Source organism: Malus sylvestris, chromosome 1, assembly GCF_916048215.2.
Source record: "Malus sylvestris chromosome 1, drMalSylv7.2, whole genome shotgun sequence".
NCBI lineage: Eukaryota > Viridiplantae > Streptophyta > Magnoliopsida > Rosales > Rosaceae > Malus > Malus sylvestris.
The window spans coordinates 4,593,519-4,619,566 of NC_062260.1; the positions used below are offsets into that span (position 1 = coordinate 4,593,519).

At 40.4% G+C, this 26,048-nt stretch overlaps 1 pseudogene; it reads right to left on the reverse strand.

Annotated features, from left to right (window-relative positions):
• Positions 1–110: 110 nt before the first annotated feature.
• LOC126610819 (uncharacterized) lies at positions 111–16,762 on the reverse strand (annotated as a pseudogene).
• Positions 16,763–26,048: the final 9,286 nt, after the last annotated feature.

Genomic DNA, 26,048 nt, shown 5'->3' on the forward strand with positions numbered 1-26,048 from the left:
GGTTACTTCTTCATCCCTCAAACCCTTATTTTATTTTATATTTTTTTGGCAAAAATATTTTTTATTTAATTTTTAATAAATATTGTAATTAAATTCTAAACAATAATTAATAAACCCAAAAAAAGTATTTAATTATAAAATATATGAAAATGTACATACAAGATGTCCGAACAAAAAGGAAAAAACTACAACAAGTAGTCTTCTAGGTTTGATACATCAAGCTATTGGGTATCAGCTGGGCGAAGTGGCTGGGAAGTTGAAGATGGAGCAAGATCAGGTGTTGGCATCGAGATTTGGAGGCCAGACATATTTAAGGCCCGTATAATCATACTCATCTGCTCGCTCTGGGCACCAAGCAGACCTTTTAGGGTTGTCACTTCCTCTTTTAGGGCATTGACCTCTCATGTGGTCGATCTAGAAGATGAGGCATGACACACCCCAACCGAGATCAAGGCATGTTGGCCGTCACATGAGAGTGACGTAGCCATATGCACAATGCGGTAGCAATAATGATAGGAAATATACGTGTTTGTACCATACTTGACCAATCCTGAAACTACTGAGCACCAGTCAACGTTATACCGTCAAAGACCCAGAAGAGTTTCCCTCCAAGCAGGAGGCCAATCACAGCGCGACACGTGTCGACATCAAAAGCCAATCATAGCGCGACACGTGTCAACATCAGAAGCCAATCACAACACGACACGTGTCAATGTCAGAATGAAACTAGAAACTCTCTTCTATAAATAGAGATCATTCTCTCACAATATTGCCTAATGTCATTTGTACTAAATCATTCACTTGTACTCACTAAAGGAGAGCTTGAACCTATGTACTTGTGTAAACCCTTCACAATTAATGAGAACTCCTTTACTCCGTGGACGTAGCCAATCTGGGTGAACCACGTACATCTTGTGTTTGCTTCCCTGTCCCCATCCATTTATATACTTATCCACACTAGTGACTGAAGCAATCTAGCGAAGGTCACAAACTTGACACTTTCTGTTGTACCAAAGTCCTCACTGATTTTGTACATCAACATTTGGTGCCGTTTGTGGGAAATGACACTTATTCCCACTCTCTTAAGCTTTGTTAAGCTGGTTTCCACCATTCGTACACTCTCTTTTGACCAGGCATCCCTCTCCAACATGGGAAGTGAAGGAAGCCATAGCACGCAGAATGACACCCCTCTTGCACTTGGTGCGAGGCAATGAAAGAAAGAAGGAAAGAAGGTTGCTCTTCAAGCTAAAGTCGATGAGCTAGAAACTCAGAACAATAAGATAGCAATGAAGAATGAGGTCCTCCAAGAGCAGTATGAAAAGCTCTTTGAGACGCTCCATGAAACTAGGCGTACTTAAACACGCGAGCTCATTACCCCTGTGGACATCAACCATCATCTAGGTGCCCCCCAACACGGAGGGTCGCCTTCATTCGACATGGGTATCCCTGATGAGGAGCGAGTTAATCATCAAAACATTGATCAACATGAGACTTCTCTCAACCCAGCTGCTTCGACCCGAAGTAGGAGAAGTGGAGGAAAACACCTCCTTACAGAAGGAGTGGAAGGATCGAAAGCCGTCTTTCGCGACTGTCGAGATTTCCTAAAGTAACGTCGAGACAATCCCATCCATGTAAGCTCGAAAATCAATGACCTAAGGGTCTTTAAAAGACTCGGTCCCCTCCCATGTCCCAGGCCGGCTATCAATTTGGGGAAAGGGCAACAAGTCCTAGAGAAACACGAAGGTGTAGGGGACTCAGAGATGTTCCGACAAACATACCTTGGAAGTCAGTACGGCGAGTCCAGGGAAAAACCACATACTCTTGATCAAACCTTCCTACTTCCAAGAAGAGATGAAGATTTACGAAAGAAAGCTCTAGTGGTACATAACTCCACTCAGGACCCTCTTGTCCTACAACTCCTTAAGGAAGTAAACAAGTTGAAGGCCGAACGACAAGCTGAGATACCTGATTGGAACCAACCTAGGCCTGGCCCTATTACAAGGAGGATCCTCGACACCCTCATCCAAGCAAAAACAAAGCAGAAGCTTGGCTTGCAACTCTATACTAGAAAGGAGGATCCGATTGAACACCTTAACCTCTTTGAGTCCACCATGGCATACCAGATGCACACCGACGAAGAGCGATGTCTTCTCTTCCCTTCCACCCTCTCTGGTGAAGCTCTAAACTGGTATTGCCGTCTTCCACCTGAGACGGTAGACTCATTTCAAGAATTGAGGAAACTGTTTGTTTCTCAACACATTTTCCAGACCGATCGCTTGCACTCTGCGGATGACTTGTACATTATTCGCCAGAAGCCATATAAGTCATTACGTATGTATACTAGCCGCTTCAGCTATGAGTATTCCTGTTGTGCTGAGGCAGACGACAAGACTACCCTCAAAGCCTTCACGGCAGGCCTACGTGATTGTTTCTTCAAGTACATGATCAATGCCAACACTTGGAAGACTTACTCTGAGGTGATGGCACAGGCTTACAACCATGCCTCTGCTGAGGCAATGACATATCAAGGGAAACCCCCCACAACCACCCCTTATCAGCAAGTAGGGAGTGGAAGCCAGATCCAACCAAATGAGAATACCTCAACCTTCCAAATGGTAGCGGTGCCTCCTCCTGCCTTACTTAATACTTTGCCAAGTCAATAGACATATCAATCTTAGGGCAAAAGGAAAGACTTCCATCCTCACCAGTCTCATTTTAGTAAAAAAAGTAAGGGACACTACCGCGATAACCAAGGGTATCGCCACGATAATGCCCGTCCCCAAGCAGTCAACGCAGTGGGCCAAGCACTTGTCAGGACAGGCCTTACCCTGAGATATGAGACATACACACCTTTGAACGCCACATGTGTGGCCATTTACCCCAGCATAGCACACCTGATACCGAAGCCAATGCCGAGGCAGTCGGGTTACAAGCCCACGAAGAACATGGGCGCGTTTTGCTGATACCATGAGCATAACGGCCATGACGGCGAGAAGTGTATCACCCTTCGTGATCATATTGAAGCTTTGGCTCGTGAAGGAAAAATTGATCAATTCCTCATTCACCCTTCAAGGGATAACCGTAACCAACGCCAAGTGAATGTGATATATTCCATAAGCGGCGGCACACCCATATCTGAATCGTCCAATAGAGCCATGAAAAACAGCGAACGAGTTTTAAGGCCTGGTCACCAAGTGTTTCACGTGGAAGACATTAGGGGAGGCAAGTGTCAAAAGCCTAACTGGGATCCAATATGTTTCTACCCTGAGGAAGAAAGAGGTATCATCTACCCTCACAATGACCCACTGATCGTGGAAGCTCACATAGCCAACTTTGAAGTACGGCGAATCCTGGTAGACACGGGGGCTTCGGTCAATATCATGTTTGCTAAAGCTTTCAGGGCACTTAATGTAGCTGAACACTTGCTCGATCGCTCGATTTCCCCTCTAATAAGCTTCTCCGGTGATATCGTGCAACCTTTGGGGAGCATACACTTACCTTTCACCATTGGTACATGCCCTTACACAGCTACCATTACCACTAACTTCTTGGTGGTTGATTGCCCAACGGCATACAATGTCATCTTTGGACGCACAGGCATCAATGATCTCAAGGCCATGGTATCCACACATATGTTGTTGATGAAATTTCCAACCCCCTTATGGCAATGGTTACATCAGAGGAGATCAACTTAGTGCACGATCATGTTACAACACTTTGGTCAAGCAACAACACCTGCCTGTGCCCAAGGAAACCCTTTCTATACATGACCAAGTCATAAAGACCAGCCCAGACGAAGCCAACTTGGATTTTCACGGTGGCAACAATCAACCCGACGATCCTCGAGATGACTCTTTCACCCAGCAAGCACAACCCGCTGAAGAGTTGGAGAAGGTCTCTATCTCAAAAGATTATCCAGATCGCATGGTGAAGATTGGCACCACCTTGTCACCACCTATTCGGTTGGCATTGATCTTTTTTTTGCAAGAGAACACTAAGGTCTTCGCTTGGTCATACGAGGACATGCCAGGCATCTCTCCCAATATCATCTGTCATCGCTTAAGTATTGACCCCAAGACCAAGCCAGTGAGACAGAAGCGAAGATCTTATGACGCTGAGGCAGAAGTTGAAAAACTCAAAGGCATAGGCTTCATCCGCGAAGTCAATTATCCAACGCGGGTAGTAAATGTTGTCCTTGTTAAGAAGAATCTGACCAAGGAAAGTCTCCTACTCCAAAAGGTCTTGTGGAGAATGTGTGTCGATTACACCGACCTAAACAAAGGATGCCCGAAGGATAGTTTTCCTCTTCCTCTCATAGACAGACTTATAGACTCTACGGCAGGGTGTGAACTTCTGAGCTTCATGGATGCTTACTCAGGATACAACCAAATCCTCATGAACCCTCCGGACCAAGAACACACAGCCTTCACTACTGACAGAGGACTATATTGCAATAAAGTCATGCCTTTCAGCCTAAAGAATGCAGGAGCGACTTATCAGAGACTAGTCAATTCAATGTTTGCTGAACAAATTGGGAAGAGCATGGAAGTTTATGTTGATGATATGCTAGTCAAGAGCAAACATGCTGACCAACACATCACCAACCTATCTGAAACTTTCACCATTCTGAAGAGGTATCGAATGAGGTTGAACCCCAACAAATGTGCCTTCGGCGTAGGCTCTGGCAAATTCTTAGGCTTTCTGATAGGCCAACGAGGCATTGAGGCTAATCCTGAAAAGATCAAAGCAATCCTTGACATGAAGGAATCGGTAACTTTAAAAGACATCCAGAGCTTTACTGGCAAGGTGGCAGCCTTAACTAGGTTCATCTCTAAGGCCACCGACAGATGTGCTCTTTTCTTCAAAGCACTTAAGGGAAGTAAGAAGTACATTACATGGACTGATGAATGTGTTGAGGCATTTAAGAACCTCAAAGACTACATGAGTAAAGCCCCTTTGCTCTCCAAACCTGAGGTTGGTGACACTCTCATTATCTATCTGTCGGTATCAGCTTCAGCAGTAAGTTCCGTTCTCATTCGAAAGGATGGTAATGTCAAACGGCCTATCTATTATGCTAGCAAGGCCTTACAAGATGCGGAGACACGATACTCCAACATTGAGAAATTGGCTCTAGCATTGGTCATGTCTGCTCGAAAACTTCGCCCTTACTTTCAAGCACACTCCATCATCGTGCTTACCAATCATCCTCTTCGACAGATACTCCAAAGTCTTGACACTTCCGGGCGAATGATCAAATGGGTGATAGCATTGGGTGAGTTTGACATCTCCTACCAACCAAAGCCAGCTAAGAAGGGCCAAGCAGTGGCAGACTTCATCGCCGACTTCACATATCCTGTTGACATTGTTTCTATGCCTAAAGAAGTGGTTTCATTACCCTCGGAAGCTAAGAAAATAGAACCAACAGCCCCAGCATGGAGTCTATATGTTGATGGCTCGTCCAACCAACAGGGTTGTGGAGCAGGACTAGTCCTTACGACCCCTAACAAAGTGGCGATGGAGTATGCTATTCGTTTCAAATTCAAGGTGTCGAATAATGAGGCCGAATATGAAGCCTTCTTAACAGGCTTACGTTTGGCTAAACACCATAGGGTTAAACGAATTGATATCTTCAGTGACTCCCAATTGGTGGTTAACCAGGTCACCAACAACTTTGATGCTAAGGATAACTCTATGGTAGCATATCTGGCACAAACACAATTGTTGCTCCAACACTTCCACTACCAGATCACCTAAATTCCTCGAGCGGCAAACAGTTATGCAGATGCTTTGGCTCGCGTCGCCTCAGCGGTGGAAGACAAGATTGGGAGAAAAATTCAAGTCGAATTGTTGGCAGCACCAACACCATGGCTGCGGAAGTGTGCAACTTACAACAGGGGGATAGTTGGATTACCTCGATTTATAGATTCCTTGCTTATGGTACCCTTCCAAATGACAAAGTTCAAGCTAAGCAGATTCGATACAAGGCTACCCGTTACTTGATCATTAATGACCAATTTTACAAATGGGGTTTTAACCTACCATACCTAAGATGCCTTACGCTCGTAAAGGCAGAAACTGTCATTCGGGAAATACCTGAAGGAGTCTGCGGAGATCATGCTGGATCTCGATCCCTAGCACACAAAGCTTTTCGCCAAGGATATTACTGGCCAACACTCCACCAAGATGCCATCAGAATATCCCGTTCATGTGATAAGTGTCAACACTACGCAACTATTCTTCACTCCCCTCCCGAGCCGCTCACTCCCATGATCAGCCCTTAGCCCTTCGCCCAATGGGGACTTGATTTGATCGGCCCAATGCCTGCAGGGAAGGGCAAGGTCCGTTATGCAATCGTTGCAATTGACTACTTCACAAAGTGGGCCGAAGTAGAACCCTTGGCAACCATTACTGAGGCAAAAATAGAAGACTTCGTATGGAAGAACATCCTTTGTAGATTCGACATTCCTAATGCGATAGTCACTGACAACGGGCGACAATTCGACAACAATAAGTTCAGGATGTGTAGCTCTAAGTTCAACATCAACTTATGTTTTGCCTCCCCAGCTCATCCCCAGTCTAATGGACAAGTTGAAGCTATCAACAAAATAATCAAGCGAACTTTGAAAACCAGCTTGGACAAGGCTAAAGGTTGTTGGCCAGAATTTGTACCCCAAGTTCTTTGGTCATATCGCACTTCGTATCGGACATAAACAGGAGAAACCTCATTCTCACTTGCCTTTGGTAAAGAGGCAGTTGTCCCAGTTGAGCTTGAGCAAGCAACGTTCCGAGTCCAGAACTACGTGCAAAGTGAAAATGACAAACACCCTCAACTTAGATCTAGTAGAGGAACACAGAAACCAGGCTCACTTGAGGAATGTCGCCTACAAGCAGTGCATTTCCAACTACTATGACTCTAGGGTCAAACCTCGTTCTTTCAAAGTGGGGGACTGGGTATTGAAGAAAAGATTACTCTGCGACAGAGTCCCGAGTGAAGGAACACTTAGTCCAAACTGGGATGGACCGTTTGAAGTTGTTGGCATCAGTCGCCCTGGCTCCTACAAGCTTAGAAGCTCCGATGGCAAGATCTTTGGCCATCCATGGAACGCTGATCACTTGAAGTACTATTACAAGTAAACTCACATTGTACAAATGTTAAGCTTCAGCCGTTCGGCATCCTATGTAACGAAGACTATTTGGCATGAATTCAATAAAGAGGTGATTTAGACAACTTGATCCTAATCCTCTTACATTCCTAGCAATGAAACCCTTGGGTTCAAAGTTCAACATGAATGCTTCCAACATGAAACAAAGTCTAAGTATATGTCAACAAGACTATACAAATAAACGAACAACTTCACAGTATATTCGTCCAATCCTACATTCCAACACATTCATAAATAAGCCAACTGTGCTTTGAAAGGGTTCAACATATTTTGTTTCATTCGACACTTGCTACAATGTGCCTAGACACCTTGCCACTCATGCCACCAACCAGGTGAAGAAGGAACTCATCTTCATGCCACCAACCAGGTGATGAAATGTACAACCCGTACTCTCCTTCATGCCACCAACCAGGTGATGAAATGTACAACTCGTACTCTAATATCATTTGGCACCTTCCCACTCATGCCACCAACCAGGTGAAGAAAGAACTCATCTTCATGCCACCAACCAGGTGAAGAAGGAACTCATCTTCATGCTACCAACTAGGTGATGAAATGTACAACCCGTACTCTAATATCATTTGGCAACTTGCCATTCATGCCACCAACCAGGGGAAAAAAGAACTCACCTTCGTACCACCAACCAAGTGATGAAAGCAACTCACCATTCATTCCACCTACCAGAAGACGAGTGGTACAACTTGTACATGTGAACTCATAGCATTCACAAATAATAAAAAATCCTCAAGCTTGACAACTCAACTAGGGGAGCACTTATGCCCAACAAGAGTTATAGTCACCAACAAAGCCTTATTGCAAGCCAACAACAACTTCAGTGCATAGCATACGAAGATTAAGCTATTCAGCCCTCTTGCATTTGCTTCAAACATTTCCCCACTGTAACAATGCAAACACTACAACTCGTAGAAAGCTTCACACACTCTTGATCAAGAGAGTGTGAAGCAAAATCAATTTATGGTGCCAACAAGAGCTTCATCAATGGAGGACAACCACAATTCTCAAAAGCTTTACACACTTTTGATCAAGACAGTGTGAAGCAAAACCAATTTATGGTGCCAACAAGAGCTTCATCAAAGGAGGGTAACCACAATTCTCAAAAGCTTCACACACTCTTAATCAAGACAGTGTGAAGCAAAATCAATTTATGGTGCCAACAAAAGCTTCATCAATGGAGGGCAACCACAATTCTCAAAAGCTTCACGCACTCTTGATCAAGACAGTGTGAAGCAAAATCAATTCATGGTGCCAACAAGAGCTTCATCAATGGAGGGCAACCACAATTCGTAAAAGCTTCACACACTATTGATCAAGACAGTGTGAAGCAAAACCAATTTATGGTGCCAACAAGAGCTTCATCAAAGGAGGGCAACCACAATTCTCAAAAGCTTCACACACTCTTGATCAAAACAGTGTGAAGCAAAACCAATTTATGGTGCCAACAAGAGCTTCATCAATGGAGGGTAACCACAATTCTCAAAAGCTTCACACACTCTTGATCAAGACAGTGTGAAGCAAAACCAATTTATGGTGCCAACAAGAGCTTCATCAATGGAGGGTAACCACAATTCTCAAAAGCTTCACACACTCTTGATCAAGACAGTGTGAAGCAAAACCAATTTATGGTATCAACAAAAGCTTCATCAAAGGAGTTCAACCACAATTCTCAAAAGCTTCACACACTTTTGATCAAGACAGTGTGAAGCAAAACCAATTTATGGTGCCAACAAAAGCTTCATCAATGGAGGGCAACTACAATTCTCAAACCTTCGAAGCAAATTCAAGATTGTCCGAAGCAAATTCAATTTATATGGTTCATCCAAACCTTTGACTACTACAAGGTGTGGCTTGCATCACAATCTCTTGCTCAACAGTGTGGAAGCAAAATTTGTATATGTTGTCTCTCCCACATTTTCAAATTTCTAGTTTCCCAAAAAATAAAAAAAATAAAAAAAAGGGAAATTCAACACAAAAGCTTCACCTACAAAAGCTTCACACTATCTTGATCAAGATAGTGTGAAGCAAAATCAATTCATGGTGCCCAACAAAGCTTCAACCTCAAAGCTTCACCTACAAAGCTTCAACTCCAAAGCTTCACCTACAAAGCTTCAACTCCAAAGCTTCACCTACAAAAGCTTCAACACAAAAGCTTCAACACAAAAGCTTCACCCACAAAAGCTTCAACACAAAAGCTTCACCCCACAAAAGTTTCACCTACAAAAGCTTGACCCACAAAAGCTTGACCCACAAAAGCTTCACCTACAAAAGCTTGACCCACAAAAGCTTGACCCACAAAAGCTTGACCCACAAAAGCTTGACCCACAAAAACTTGACCCACAAAAGCTTGACCCACAAAAGCTTCACCTACAAAAGCTTGACCCATAAAAGCTTGACCCACAAAAGCTTCACCACAAAAGCTTCACCTACAAAGCTTCAACACAAAAGCTTCACCTACAAAAGCTTCACACTATCTTGATCAAGATAGTGTGAAGCAAAATCAATTCATGGTGCCCAACAAAGCTTCAACCTCAAAGCTTCACCTACAAAGCTTTAAAATATATATATATTTTCTCGGAAATTCGAAAATTCAAAAATTCGGAAATTCGAAAATTCAAAAATTTGAAAATTCAAAAATTCGAAAATTCGAAAATTAGAAAGAAAAAAAATTGCCTAAGCCTCATCTTCTTTGGGCCTAACAACTTTCATAACAAATATATATGAAGAAGGAGTTTTGGGCTATCACTTAGAAAGGAAGTGCCTCATTCGTCAACTCCCTCGACCAAAGATTTGGGGGGACTCCTACCATATGTTACTGCACCATGATACTCGGAAGTCTAAACGAGAAGTTTTCCTCACTTGGGAAATTAAGGGAGCACTACCTCAACCTACATGTTTAACTCACAAAACCTCAACATACATGCTTCACTCTCAAAGCTTCAACATACAAACTTCAACAAAAGAAAAAATTCAAAGAACTTAGTGAAGAAGGCCTTGGTGTATTTAACACAATATGTTGAAATGAAGCGAAGCTTGTTTATTAATATCTCCGATAAGTTACAAATATGTACATATACATGAATCAAAATAAACAAACAAGAGGGAACCTTCACAAAGGTTGCTCATGAAAAGTCTCAGCAGTCGGCAGAGCCCCAGAAAGAGTAGGCATCGAAGGGTGATCATTCGGAGCCTTAGTACTGGGCAGAACCCCAGAAGGAGCACCGAAGGTTGATCATTCGGAGCTTCATTACGCGGTACAGCCCCAGAAGACGAAGGCAATAAATGCCTTTGGAACAAACCCACAAACCTCTGATGATCAAGCAAAATCTGACCATCAGATTCCTGCAACTGGTCAAGCTTCCTCTTCATGTTTGTAGCATAGTCATGTGCGAGCCTATGCGACTGTTTCTTCTCATGCTTGAGCCCTCTGATCTCTTGTTTGAGACTTATCACTTCAGCCGCCAATGATTCAACTTGGCAGGTTCGAGCAAATAGGCGTTGGGCCATATTAGACACAGAACCTGCACACTGAACATTGAAAGCCAGAGAATCCTTAACAGCCAACTCATCAGACCGTTTGGAAAGTAATCTGTTATCTTTGGGAGTGAGAAGGTTCCTGGACACCACCGCAGCGGTCATATCATTCTTCATCACAGAGTCCCTAACGGTAAAAGGACCAGTAGGGGATAAGAAGGATGGGCGTCATATGTTGTCTTGAGAAGGCATGGCTGCCTTTTCACCAAAGTTCAAGTCAAAACGACGATCGGATGGGCCAGACATTCTCAGAAATGATGAAGGAGAAATGAGGTGCAATAAATCTCTTAAGTAAGGGGAAAATTCCTACAAGCAATAACTCTCTGAATGTACTCCTTGCACACAATTGGTGCCCTTATAAAAGAAAGGGCAACAGGGCCGTTGGTTCAAAAATCGAAGAGGCACCACTCTCCGGATTTCGAAGAGGCACCACTTTCCACACGCAACATCAGCTCCTCGGGTACCACAAATAACTTTGCCAAAGATCTCTGACAAAGTTTAGACACATAAATTTTGAAGGTCCAGCTACCCTACTATTACCCACAAGGGTAAAGGAACAACACCACTGCTTGATAACTAGAAAGTCCCAATGTGTGTCAACCTCCATGCTCCGTGGCAAGGCAGACTGGCAAAAATGCCCAACCTTTACTCACATTCGAGAAAACACTCCCAACAAGATTGCTTTCTCAAAAATCGAAGAGACACTGCTCTCCGAATCTCAAGAGTCAGACTTCTAACAGGATTGCGTTCTAAAAAATCGGGGTTCAAAGCAAGAGTATCCCATATCATGTTTTTTCCCTGTCTTTTCCTTTGGCCTTGTTCTTACCTGCAAGACAAGGAGAAAGAGAGCAATCAGTCAGCACTTGGAATCAAGCTTCTAGTCAGGAACTGATTGCCTAGAACCCCTTCCCTGATTACTTACCTGGCATTGCTCTCGAGTACTGATCTTGAACATCTTATGCTTCCAGAGAAGATACCACATCTGCCTGAGGAACAAATAGGGCAAGTGAGAAGGATACAAGGAAGCATGTGGAGACAAGCGTAACAGAACACGTACCGATACATCCACTACTTTGTCAACAGCAAAAGTACCCCATATCATCAGGGTCGAACCTACTCTAGATTTGATGGACTTGTTTTGACCCTCAAATTCTTGAGTCGGCCTTATACTTTGGAAGGAACCAAAAAACCCTCCAGCCCAGTTCAAGAATAAGCCTGTGGAAAATTACTTCTTCAAAAGCAAAAGTATCCCATATCATCTCTTCTCCATTTACTTCTCCTTATCCTTAGTGCTATTTACGACACAAGAAGAAGGAGAACAATCAACCAGAAGCCGAAGTCAAACCTCCGATCCAGGTTGCTTGCTTGGAAGTCTGATTGCTTACCTTGTCTGTTACCTCATTCGGCAAATCTCCTAGCTCGGCGACTTGGGGGACTCCTACTATAGGGTTTGTATCGCACTTGACCAAGCCCGAAACTACAAGTAAGCTTCAAGTGAAATTGATACATTACCTTGTGCATCTTCATCGGTTAAAGATACCACCCCTGGATGGAGGAAAAGTACTTCCAGAGAAGATGCCACATCTACGTATTAGATAGATAGGGCAAGTGAAAATGATACCACACTTCGGTACTTAGAAGTTTCGTGATTACTCAATGGCTTGAATCTTGCAAGTCCCCAACCGAGGAGCTTCCCTCACTCGGGAACTTAGGGGAGCAGTGTTTGTACCATACTTGACCAATCCCAAAACTACTGAGCACCAATCAACGTTATACCGTCAAAGACCCAGAAGAGTTTCCCTCTAACCAGGAGGCCAATCACAGCGTGACACGTGTCAACATCAGAAGCCAATCACAACACGACACATGTCAATGTCAGAATGAAACTAGAAACTCTCTTCTATAAATAGAGATCATTCTCTCACAATATTGCCTAATGTCATTTGTACTAAATCATTCACTTGTACTCACTAAAGGAGAGTTTGAACCTATGTACTTGTGTAAACCCTTCACAAATAATGATAACTCCTCTACTCCGTGGACGTAGCCAATCTGGGTGAACTACGTACATCTTGTGTTTGCTTCCCTGTCCCCATCCATTTATATACTTATCCACACTAGTGACTGAAGCAATCTAGCGAAGGTCACAAACTTGACACTTTCTGTTGTACCAAAGTCCTCACGGATTTTGTGCATCAACAATACGAATAATTAAAAAACCAAATTACTAGAGTGCACTACTAAACAGGAAGTGATAGGAGTTAGTTACAAAAGTAAACACTCCTAATCAGAGCATAATAAGTCTAGGTGTAGTCCAGTAGGACAAGTACTAGTTATACAGTACTAGGAATGTTCTACTATTATTTAAATAGGTTTGAACTGCCGACGTCCTCAAGCCACCAACAGCAAGCTTACTTAAAACCTGGAGGGGCGCAAAACAGAAAACGTGAGTGGGCAAAAACAAATGTTTTACAAAACCATTTCATTTATCAACATATCTAACCCTTCGCTGTAAAACATGTATAATTTTTCCCAGAATCAAGATATAAGCATATACATAAATATATATGAAATCATATCAATTCAATTCATGCTTCACATAATCATATTCATATGTATGCCATGCCAAGATATAACAGAGTAAGCAATTCAGATAAGGTTAATTTCATAGAAATATAACATGTTAGCCGGAACCCTTGTGGTAGTCTGTACGGTTGAATTTATAGCTCAAAAATCACTCTATCCAGAGTCACTACTATGACCTATACGGCAACATACTGCACAAGAGTCGGAACCAAACAAAAAGGTCTATACGACAATAATGGGTGTAATATAATCATGCTCAATACTACTCTCACATAATAGTTGGACGATAAATCGCTAGTCACCTATGAGTCGGAACCATAAATAGGTATGTACGACAGGACTATGCACCTAAATTGGACCCAATATGAGCATATGGTGCGGGAGGTGACATAATAAACAGGCATGTGCCATATCTATGGCTAAATCATAATCACCCTACGTGCAGTGTTATGAGCTCAACATTATTCAACCACATATCGCATCATCGATGATTCACATAACCAAACACAACTTACCTGAGCTTACCTGAGCGTCCACAACACCATATTTATATATATAAATCATCACATACCAATTCATGTATGAATTATTAACTTATATGCATGGCATTATGGCATACTATCATTTAAACACATATTTCTGAGAAAATATCAAGTATATAATATATACTGAAAACCAAAAGCCCACTCACTGGTATGTCAATGGGTCGTAACCCCTGAGTCACTCGTGGATACGCTCGTCCTCGGGATAAGTCTCACCTATATGCGAATTAACTATAAAAACGTTATTTTAAAGCACATACACAAAACTAGCTAATAACTTCTCATACAAAGCTCAATTTTGCTATTTGAATATACCAACGTGACCTACACAACCTCACGAACATCGTGCTATTTTTAAAATAATTTTTCTATGGCTTACGCGCCCCACGTGCCAGGGAGGGCACGGCCTCACGCGCATCATCTTCAACCTCCAGACGCCGAAATAGTGTCGCCGCCACCGGATTCTGGGCAGACCTGCAACTTCCTTTTTCTCGCTCATTTTTTCACCATTTTCCACAAAAATTTCACCAAAATGCCATAATTTACGAGAGGAAGAAGCTTATACCTCTTTGGAGCTTCAAATCCCTCGAAAACTTGTCGAGAAAATCCTACCAAAACCGGCCACCTTCGAACCTCGTGATCCTGATGTCAAAACCGAGCCAACGAAGCACTCCGAGCTTCGTGAGAACCTCCTAGGGCTCGCTGTGAGTTTGGATTGTCCTAAAACATAACCATTCAAAAGTTCATGAATAGTGCTCAACTCGGAGCTTGAGTTTTCAATGTGATATTGGATGAGTTCTTACCTGAAATGGGTACATTTGAACTCGAAATGGAATAATGAACACAATGGTGTGCTCAAAACCTTCGATCTGTGAAGCTTGAGGCGTTCTTGCTCTTGTCCGTACATATAGCAAGGAGAGAAAGAGAGAGAGTGAAACCGAGAGAGAGTACGGGAGTGAGAGAGAAGGTGATGTGGATGTGTGTGTGTGGTCTCATCTGTCCACCCACCAATCAAACCAATTATTTTCCTTACTAGCAATTGGGTCCAACATACTAGGGACTTATCAAATTGGTCCTTAAACCAAAATTTAGTCACACAACGCCACTAACGCTCAAGGGTAATTCCGTCTTTTCACATCGCCCAAAATTATTCTCGAAACTGGCTGTGACAAGGCACCCGTCTCACGAACCCGCGCCTTCCCCATACACCGAACAACCTTGTCGTGACGATGACCGAACTTATAATCCAGGACCTCAGTCAGGATCTGAAGACCTGCATCATCGGGTATAGTGACGTCCACGATCGGGGTATCCGGGGGAAGTTGCGATGTTGCTTCTTAGAGAACAGCATTACACTTTTCCACCATAACAACTTGTAATAATAAAGGAAAAACATATAATGTTTAAGAACAAAATATAAATAATATTTGAACGATTCATAAATATAAGAATAATAACAATTACATATACTTACATGAAGCTGCTCAGTGGTCTCATCACCGAGTCGAACATAAACGTCCTTGAACAGGTCGATCTTTGGGAACTTAGAACCCTCCTGAAGAAAAAAAAAAAACATTAAGAAAATTTTATTAATCAATAATAAAAAATAAATTGTATAAAAATTCAAAATTAATATACTTTTACCTGACGTCATGCCTCAAGCCTATACCGGAATAGTGGAGAAATGTCTTTGACTCCCAAGCTTTCTTGTCAGCAACAGATTTCTTCAATTAAACACACAATATACATGTTAGTTCGACTATTTGAAAGAAATTATTAAAAAAAGCTTAAAAAATAACTAAAACAATAATAAATTATTATTGAAATATTATGTACATACCACAAATTTTGGGTCCGTAAAATGTTTGCTGAGCCACTCCCAATCCTTCGGCCGGTCCTCCAACTCAGTTGGGCAACCCTCTAGGCAAGCAATCTCCGGATCATCCCATAGCTTAAAAAGTGCATGAAGATCGCTCTTCCAATTTTTGTACCGGGTTGCTAAGGTCTCCTCTAAGTAAGCCATGGCCTTGGGGGATATGTCCTAAAGATCATAATTGACCTACAAATATGAAAAACAATCAAATAATAGTAAGAAATTTAATAATATTAAGATAATATACTTTGGTTTATAATATTTGTAAACAAAATTAAAAAATTATAAAGGCTAAAAATTAATATACTAACTGACAACTTGTCTTGCAACAGTTTCTTCGTCTCCTCAGGAATTTGTGCCCAAGACTCCCATTGCATAGGACAACAATACCGAATAACATAATCATAGCTAGTAGCAACGCTACTATGCTTGAGGTAGCCGCTCCACGATGTCGTGAGTCATATGCAATCTTGATCAAGGAAGCGGACTGACGTATGCTCTGTGCCAGCTTTAGCATTCGATTAGACCCCCTAGTGTTTTTTTTAGCTACCCATAAAAACTTAAATGTTGAAAACCCTAAGCTTAAATTTGTATAGAAAATTCGGCAAAACCTCCCCTAATAGTATATCATTTCCCAAAACCTTAAAACAGTAAAATAACAGTAATTCACAACTCGCAACACATTTTCACAATCTAGCAAATTTTCACAATCATAAAAATAATAGTTTTAAAATGAACAAAAAAATACAGCGAACTGAGAATTAGAAAAAACTACCTGGTTGGGAGGCCCCACCCTCGATTCTGGATGCCGAGGAAGTGTGATTAGAAGGCTCCGGCTCGCGACGGCACCAATGAGGCTGTCGTGCACTGAGCGACTGAACTGACACTGATGACGTCGATGATACGGGCACCTGGGAAGCCGTAGGAGTAGCCTCAGTAAAGGGTGTAGGCTCCCTATTCAATGGAGCACTCACGCCTGGAGCAATAAATGCGGATAATGCGGGAGGCGCATTGGTCACACTCCGACGACGAGTGATCAACTGCAACATCTATACACTTTTTGAACCATAAAAATATAACATTACAAACTCATCCTTTCTTGCATTTGAAACTATTGAATTCGCAGCCAAAGTAATATCATATCCTTTCTTGCATTTGTTCACATATATATAAAGCAGTATTGCAAAGGTAGGAACAATACTAATTCAAAAGTAGTATTGTTTCTACCTTCGATGCATAAAAAAGTAAGAAATGTTATTAGCATGAAAAGTAATTAGATTCGGATGCAGTTACCCCATCCTAAAATTCCTTCTTAAAAGCCATTTGCAATCCATGGCTTTAAATGTCAATACCTCTCAACCACATATATCTACACCTACATGTCAAACCCTCTTAAGCGCCCCCCTCGATAGTTGAAGAAATGTTCAGGAATCAGTCGTTGTTCACTAGTAATGTTCGAAGCAAAAAACATGAGAAAGCAAAGCACTAGCAATTTGGAGGGAAATAGAACTCAAAGAAGACCAAGTAATAATAACTTAGAGCAATTGAAAACATGAGAGGACTCCAAGACGTACCAAACTTTTGGATGGGATAGTTGCAAGACAAATATCCTTGTGGTAAAGCACACCCTCTTTGTTCTAAATATGAGTTGCCATGTGATAAAACGTAAGAAATGAGGCATTTCTCACTTAGACTCCAATAGGTTGCAGAGACGATATAGGAAACAAAGGCAATAAGACGATATAGGGAACAAAGGCAATACCAAAGTTCATTGCAAATAAGAGACAACACCCCTCCTCTAATAACTCTCAAGCAAGCTTAAAATATCATATCATTCATTCTACATGTCAATTACCTACTTCTTTATCGAAGATTTAAGACAAACCCTCAGTATGTACAATCACCGTGCACACAGATACAGCCTCAAATAAAGAGAAAGAAAGGTCCTCCCCTGTAGAAAATGATTTTTCTTAATTAACAAATGAGTAGTAGTACAATATTTATACAAGGGTTACAATAGTAACAGTCCTATACTATTGATAGAGTAAATTTACAAATGAATGGCATAACGAAAGTGGTTACAAACCATAATGAAATGGCATTGAGATGGTGATTAAGTTTGTAACTCCCTAACACTCCCCCGCAAACTTGACGGCGGTGAGTAGACAAATTTGGAAATAAGACGGTGAAACTGATTGTGAATGTGAAGTTAGTCCTCTCTCAGGATCTCATAGCTAGCATCAGTTTGAATTCAACCAGCTGTGAGATTGGACTATATCTCCATGTCATGCATGCAATCCACATTGATCAAGATCAAGTGAAACAGTTTGTTTAGTGTGTATATTTGCAGGAACCAAACCAAGAAATTTCCAGGATTTTTTTTTGGTTGACTTTGTTGCTGCATGCTATCGGATTTTGGGGTTGTTGTGGTCGAATTTTGATTCTTTGTTTTTCTTTGGTTTCTCTTGAGGTTTGAACTTCTGTTTGATTCTTTTTTTTTTTTTTGGTACGGATTGATACTGTATTAGTCATTATCAATCCTTACTTAAATAGAACATGGCAATTAGCTTGTTGCAATTTCACAGTTTGTGAAATCAGACCTTACCACAAATTTAGCAGCCAAAAAAAATATAAAGCTATGTTCTTTTTGGGTAATAAAAAGCTTCAACAACGTACGAATTTCCTAACGCAACAAGTCATTAACCCTGACTTGCTCACTTTGACTGATCTAGCTGACACCCCTCCTAGGAGAAAGGCAGGTTATTCCTTATAGCTTGCCTTGTAATTATTGCATAGACTTGCGCTATACAACAACAGGGAAAGCAAAAATATGCAACAAACAAAAGTCAAGCACGACTTGCTCGGTACTGCAAATTCATGATCCAAAACACAAACAAAAATGATCCATCTTACTAACTTCCTTGAAATAATCCTTCCCTACCAGGAAAACAGTAGATAACCACCATACTATGGTGGCTGGCATATTGTAACTATTAGTTAAAGACCAAAGAGCAGAAACACAATCTCCCATTGAGCAACATCAAGATTTTTATTCTGGGAACAAGGACAGTTGGAATGGTGATACATTCCTTAAAATTTCTAGAGAGGGAGAGTCACTGGGTGAAAATATTAGATGATATATGATACCAGATTTGATAGTTACAATAAAAAGTAATAGTCAATGGTAAACTTGAACAGCACTTTCACTTTCTAACTCAAGAAGATAGAACTACTTTTGTTCAGGCGAAGATTTCTCCGGAGAGGACTCCTCGGCTCTCAGCACAGCTCTCCAAAAGATTGGCACTTTGGAGGTGTAGTCGGTCTCTTGCTTGCTAGGGTGCTGCAAGAAGAGGACAGAGTAAGTTTTGAAAGTTGCCTTTGTCGGGCCTTAGATGTAGGCCTTGAGGCTCGCAATTAAAACTAATGAAATACTAGGTGTGCCACTACTATCTCAATATAGCAGATGTAGAACAAGATTGTGTTTAGTCGATTACTTGCCCCCCAAGTTATTCGGACTTCTTGTTATCAAAGGATTGTCGTGGATGGGTTAAGTCCACTTTAAGTTCTTTTTCTTGCCTTGCGAACAAGGACTTTCAGTTCATAGTCTTGTATATTCGAATGAGGGGAGTCCAAATCCCTTAAGTCATTTGTTTGGTTCTTGATTGGTTTTAAATGAAGACGTATCCATTAAAGTGACCATATCTAGATGCAAATGAGACTCTTAAAGTAGGAAAACAGATGGATATGACTTGAATACATGTTGGAGAATACATTAAGCAGTAGATCTATTAACTTGTAAAACAAACAAAAAGCTTTGAGCAAGATTTCACCTTGTCGGGCAAGGTTGAATTTCTTGCAATCACTTCTCTTCTGAGTTTACAGGGTTTATATGCTAAAAAGGGATCGATGACAAACAAGTTTACACAAGGGAATCTATACTAGGGGTGATAGCAGAGCTTCTAAACTAGACAAAATATGGCTTTTGTAGGGAATGATCCTGAAAAGGATTGAGATCTGGGCTAATTACAGCTTTAGATGCAAATCTAGCTTGAGAGCAGAGTTTGTATGTTTGTTTGTTTGATTGGTTAAGTGTCCTTGTCTCTGGGGCTTCTTCCTCCTTTTATAGGCAGATAGATTAGCCCAACTACAGTGACGTTGCTCTTGCCCGAAAGCACTTGGAGGGTAGTGAGTCATTAGCTTTTTACTTGTATTGCCACTGAAAAGTGTTTTTTGGCTGATTGTGAGTTAGTCCCTATCACTCGATATTTAAATCATAGGCACATGGCCTATGCATTAATGGGAAGGCACCAATTTGTCTCTGGGCTTGATGCCAGGCTTCGGGCAAGTCTTCTTTTAACTTGGCATCTTTGGGCTTCCACACACTTGTAGCCCAAAGTTCAAATATTAACCCAAACAACTTTGACATGGTAGGCTTTCCAAGCAACACATGTATACAACCAGTATATACGCAACCCTCAACTTCATGTTTAACAAGAATGCATATGATAATACACACACACAGAGTCTATTAAAAGGATTAATCTAAATTGGAATCAACACTTAAATTTGTCATTAATGTGCTGGCGTTTATCAACAAAAACATAAAATCTGCAAACAAAACCGTTCATATCAAAATAGAATACTGAATTCATCAAGAACAAGATGTATATCCAATGCAATTAGAGAAAGATTCCAACACAAAGGTTGCAAAAAATCACTAAAATTAAAAGAAAATCACAACATTACCCATGAAATTGAAAACAAAATCTGCAAAACCCACTAAAACTAAAAGAAAATCGCAAAACCCATGAAATTGAAAATAAAATATGCAGAACCCATGAAATTGAAAAGAAAATTTGTAGAACACAAAATTATTTACCATGAGACTAAACTTGCAAAGGAAGTTGTGGGTCGAGACTCGAAACGGCGAGAGGAAGTCGTGGGTCATTGGTCCTAGGTGCGCAGAGTAGCGGAGGCTGGGAAGGAGAGGAGAGTGTCTAGACACATACAGATAGAGGGATTAGGGATGAGGGATCGATGGTTAGGGTTTCAAATGGAGTCACTGAACGAGATGAGCGAGAGGGAAGAGAGAGACCGAGTGAGAGAGAGAGAGACAGAGGGAAGAGAGACCGGTTGTTTTTTCAATTGCACTCCTATTTTGTCCAAATTTGGGAAATTTTTCTTTTTTAAAAAAAAAAACCTCATTTTTACAAAACTACCACCAAATTTTTAACACATTGCGCGACGCATGTATACATTATGACGTCGCGCAAGTTATATTTAAAAAAAAATTATTATAAAACCCACAATAATATATTTTTCCAACAAAAACCCAATCCGAACTACAATAATAAATTTAAAGCTACTTAATAAATATACATATCATTCAATTTCTTAAGTGGTATACGTACAAAATAAGTAAATTTAAAGCTACTTAATAAATATATATGCCATCCAACTTGATGGGAGACGCATTCTACAAAACTAGTTTCAATGATCTAACCGTCAAACATGTTTTGTATATGCTTCGAGATCACATAGGCCAAAACTCGCAAAAAACAAACATTCAGAGATCAAGTAATGATACAAAACTTTTTGACGGTTATAAACGAAAAATCACGATTTAACGGTTATTTTAACTCTGATTTTGATAATTGTTTATAGCTACACTCTTTCATCCTATATGAATACAATGAACTAATTCGATTGTCAATTTAAAATATTTACACAAGTGGATACCACAAAATCTTATGTTATACTTAATGAAAGTATAAATAAACTCCAAGTGTTAGTGAATCTATTATTTTGATGGGATACACATTCTAGGAAACTAGTTTCACCGATTGAACCGTCAAACTTTTTTGTATATGCTTCGAGATCGCATACGCAAAAAATCGCAAAAAAAAATCATTTAGAGGTCAAGTAACAAGACAAAACTTTTCGACGGTTATAAAAAAAAATCACGATTTAACGGTTATTTTAACTTCGATTTTGATGACTTTTTACAGCTACACTCCTTGATCCTATATGAATACAATGAATTAATTCGATCGTCAATTTAAAATATTTACACAAGTGGATACCACAAAATCTTATGTTATACTTAATGAAAGTATAAATAAACTCCAAGTGTTGGTGAATCTATTGTTTTGATGGAATACACATTCTACGAAATTAGTTTCAACGATTGAACCGTAAAAAAATCGCAAAAAACAAACATTCAGAGATCAAGTAACAAGACAAAACTTTTTGACGGTTATAAATGAAAAATCACGATTTAACGGTTATTTTAACTCCAATTTTGATGATTTTGTATAGTTACACTCCTTGATCCTATATGAATACAATGAACTAATTCGATCGTCAATTTAAAATATTTACACTAGTGGATGACACACCCCGACCAGAAATGTCCACTAGAACTCTGAATCGAGCTATGCTGGCCAACACCTGGAAGGTGACAAAGCCATAGAATGTGATAATTTGTAAAATGTGAATAAATTTAAACCTAAAAGTGCCTATATACACAAGTGCGCGGTGAGCGGGTATGAACCCATTTCACACGTGATACAAAGCATAAGAAAAGTACAGTGAGGTAAGATGATAATTATACCATCATAAGGAGTCACCTGAACTGGGAGTGCCACAAGTCTTCGTCGATATGGAACTTTGCTACTAGAACCTAGAGGGGTGCAAAATAGAAAGTGTGAGTGGGCAAAACAAAGATTTTCAAAATAATTTCAATTATCAAAGGTAGTAACCCCTCGCCATAAAACTTGTATAGTTTCCAAAAAATCATACTACGTAGGAGTATGAAATCAAATGTATACTAACGATAAATCCAGAAATATACTACTACTCAGCATCTCATTAGCAATATAAATAATCATGTGCTTAATAACCCATACTAGCACGCAAGTCGGAATCACCTATGGTAACATGTACGACTGCACCCATATCTCATCAACCAATGCTAGTACATAAGTCGGAGTCACCTATAGTGACTTGTACGACTTATCAATCAATGCTAGCACATAAGTCGGAGTCACCTATAGTGACCTGTACGACTTATCCATATCTCATCACATATCCCTGTAATATGTCAACCGGATCCACCTCTTGTGGCCTGTACGGCTGAACCCATAGCTCATCACATATCCTTGCACACGAGTCGAAACCACCTATAGTGGTCTATATGACAAGACTGGGTGTAAATAAGTAGGCTCAAGTGCTACGAACACGTGAAGACTGTGCGAATAAGCGTGAGTCACCTACAAGTCGGAACCACCTCTAGTGGTCTGTACAACAGGACTGTACACCTACCTTAGATCCAAGGTGAGCATAAGGTTCGAGAGGTGAACATCACGTGAAGGACTGTGCCCTGGCCACGGGTGGGAGCACTAACACCAGGGTGTAGGTTTATGAGCTCTAACTGCATCTATCGTAACATATACGACTCATGGGCAACCTGTACGATAATGTCGGAGTTACCTATCATTGCAATCTGTAAGACAAGGTCGGAGTTGCCTAAAACATACATGTAGTCATGCCATAACTCCATCATTTCAACAAATACCATAAACTCACCTGAAATTACCTGGTGTCATGCGTTCACCTTTGCACTTCAAAGCGTTCACAATAATTATGTGCACGTAAAATACATATAGATAAACCATGATGCAATCTAATATTCAACCATGTTATAGCATTTTCAATTATATACATACATATATATATATATATATATATATATATATAATATGGCATAGAAATGCATAAGCTGTAACGCCCTACATCCGAACTATTTATTTTCGGGAATAATTATCGGTGATAAGCCCAACTAGACACTAGTTTAATTAACTATCATTACTTACGTTTCCTTACTTCAAATTTTTTATTCTTCACACATTGATTTATGACCAACATTTAACCACCAAATCATAAGGTTACTCTCAAATTTTCCACCAATGTCCCTCACATTACTCAATTCCCTAAACAAGGCTATTGCCTCAATTATTTAATCTCACTTCTTGTATGGCTGCATCTAACGTCTCGTTAGACTGCCTATGTACCCTAAATAAGGATCAAGCCATTCCTAGTTCACATTAGTACTTCAAAGCATTCACAGTAATTAATGCAATAATCAATTTATAAACATATGTGGAATTGTCAATCATATATATATATATATATATATATATATATATATATATATAATATACGATAGAAAGGAAAAGACCCACTCACCTTAGGTCCGCGCTACGACTCCCTAGCACAAATATTAAGACATCACGAACCATCGTCGTCTAGAACAATTATCAAATCACATCTCAGAGTTCTTACCGATAGAATACATAATTTACATAAAACACATCCCTACATAATTCAATTCGGAAGATCTGCATCATGGATTTCTGATTCGTTACTTCCAAGGATCCACATTATGTTTATAGAACAACGTCCTAAGGTTTCATTACGATCCAATGGTCGAATCTCCGCAAATTGCCAAAACCAAATGGTGGTCAACATTTTATTTTATGAACTTACAAATCCAATTTGGGAAAATCCGTACATCGGATTCCCTATCCGTAAGTTTCTATGGTCCTCAAATATTTACTATAATGAAATAAAGTTTGGTGACGATCCAACAGTCGGATTGTCAGTTGCTATAATATTCAAGTGGTGGACCTTAATGGAACTAGGTTCAAATGACTGAAATTTCGTTAACCGGACTTCACGTATGGAATTGGAGTATCAAATTTAACTTAGGAATGTGAAGGGGTACCTCAGCCAACACGCCGCCGCAAGTGGCGGTTGGCTGCCTCGACTTGCCAGAAAATTCAACTATTTCTAAAAATTACCAAAATTTATAGGAATGAAGATCTCAAAGAGAGGAACAACTTTTATACCTGTGGCCAAGGCCAATTTGGCCAAGAAACACCTTAAATTCCCCTAGATCCGTTTGAAACCCTATAATGGGTGAGCTTCGATTCTCCTTCCTCGGTGTTCCTACACCCCTACAATTGGTTGGGTCTTATTCCTGAGTCTAAGGGGAATTGACTAAGGGTGGTGGTGAGTAATGAAACTCACCGGAATGATGAAATCGACTCCAAACACCTTCGGTGCTCCGGCACTGTTCTTGGTGATTTTGGGCTTAAAAACCCATGAATTTGGGTGAAGGTGGAAGAAGGAAGGTTGTGGAAGAGGTTGCAGGTGTTATATGGTGATGGTTCAATGGAAGAAATGGCAAAAATCGCCGGAATTTAGATTGGGTGGGTGCACAGGTGTATGGATGGGAAGGCTGGGCTTTCCCCCCCTCTTTTTATTTTTTATTTTTTTTTTATTTCTGATTGGTCAACCCTTCTTTTTATTGATTGGTCCCTTCCCTTCCCTTAAAAACCGATTGGTTAGCACTCCCACAAGATGGAAGTTCAATTTAATTTATAATTAAACTTCAAATAACCAATTTCAAACATTCATAACTATACCGATAAAATCCGAACTCGCAAATGGCTTTCGCCTATGCATTTGTACCAATGAATACTACACCATTACACTGAAAGAATAAGTCATACATTCCTCTAGACGATGGTCAACAAAAATCAAAATCCCTGCTTCTAGGCATTTTCGTCAATTCCCTCGATTAAAATAAATAAAAACGAAATTTTAGGGACGGGTTGTCACAAATATCACAAAATCTTATGTTATATTTAATGAAAGTATAAATAAACTCCAAATGTTAGTGAATCTATTGTTTTGATGGGATACGCATTCTACGAAACTAGTTTCAAAGATCGAACAGTCAAACTTGTTTGTATATACTTCGAGATCGCATACCCCAAAAATCGCAAAAAACAAACATTCAAATATCAAGTATCGGGACAAACTTTTCGACGATTATAAACAAAAAAATCATGATTTAACGGTTATTTTAACTCTGATCTTGATGATTTTTTACAGCTACACTCCTTGATCCTAAATGTAATATCCCACATCGTCCAGGGGAGTGGATCCTGTAAGCTTTATATGTATATTCCCATCTCTACCTAGCACGAGGCCTTTTGGGAGCTCACTGGCTTCGGGTTCCATCGGAACTCCGAAGTTAAGTGAGTTCACGCGAGAGCAATCCCACAATGGGTGACCCAATAGGAAGTTCTCGTGTGAGTTCCTAGAAACAAACCGTGAGGGCGTGGTCGGGGCCCAAAGTGGACAATATCGTAGTACGGTAGAGTTGAGCCCGGGATGTGACACTAAATGAATACAATGAACTAATTCGATCTTCAATTTAAAATATTTACAATAGTGGATATCACAAAATCTTATGTTATACTTAAT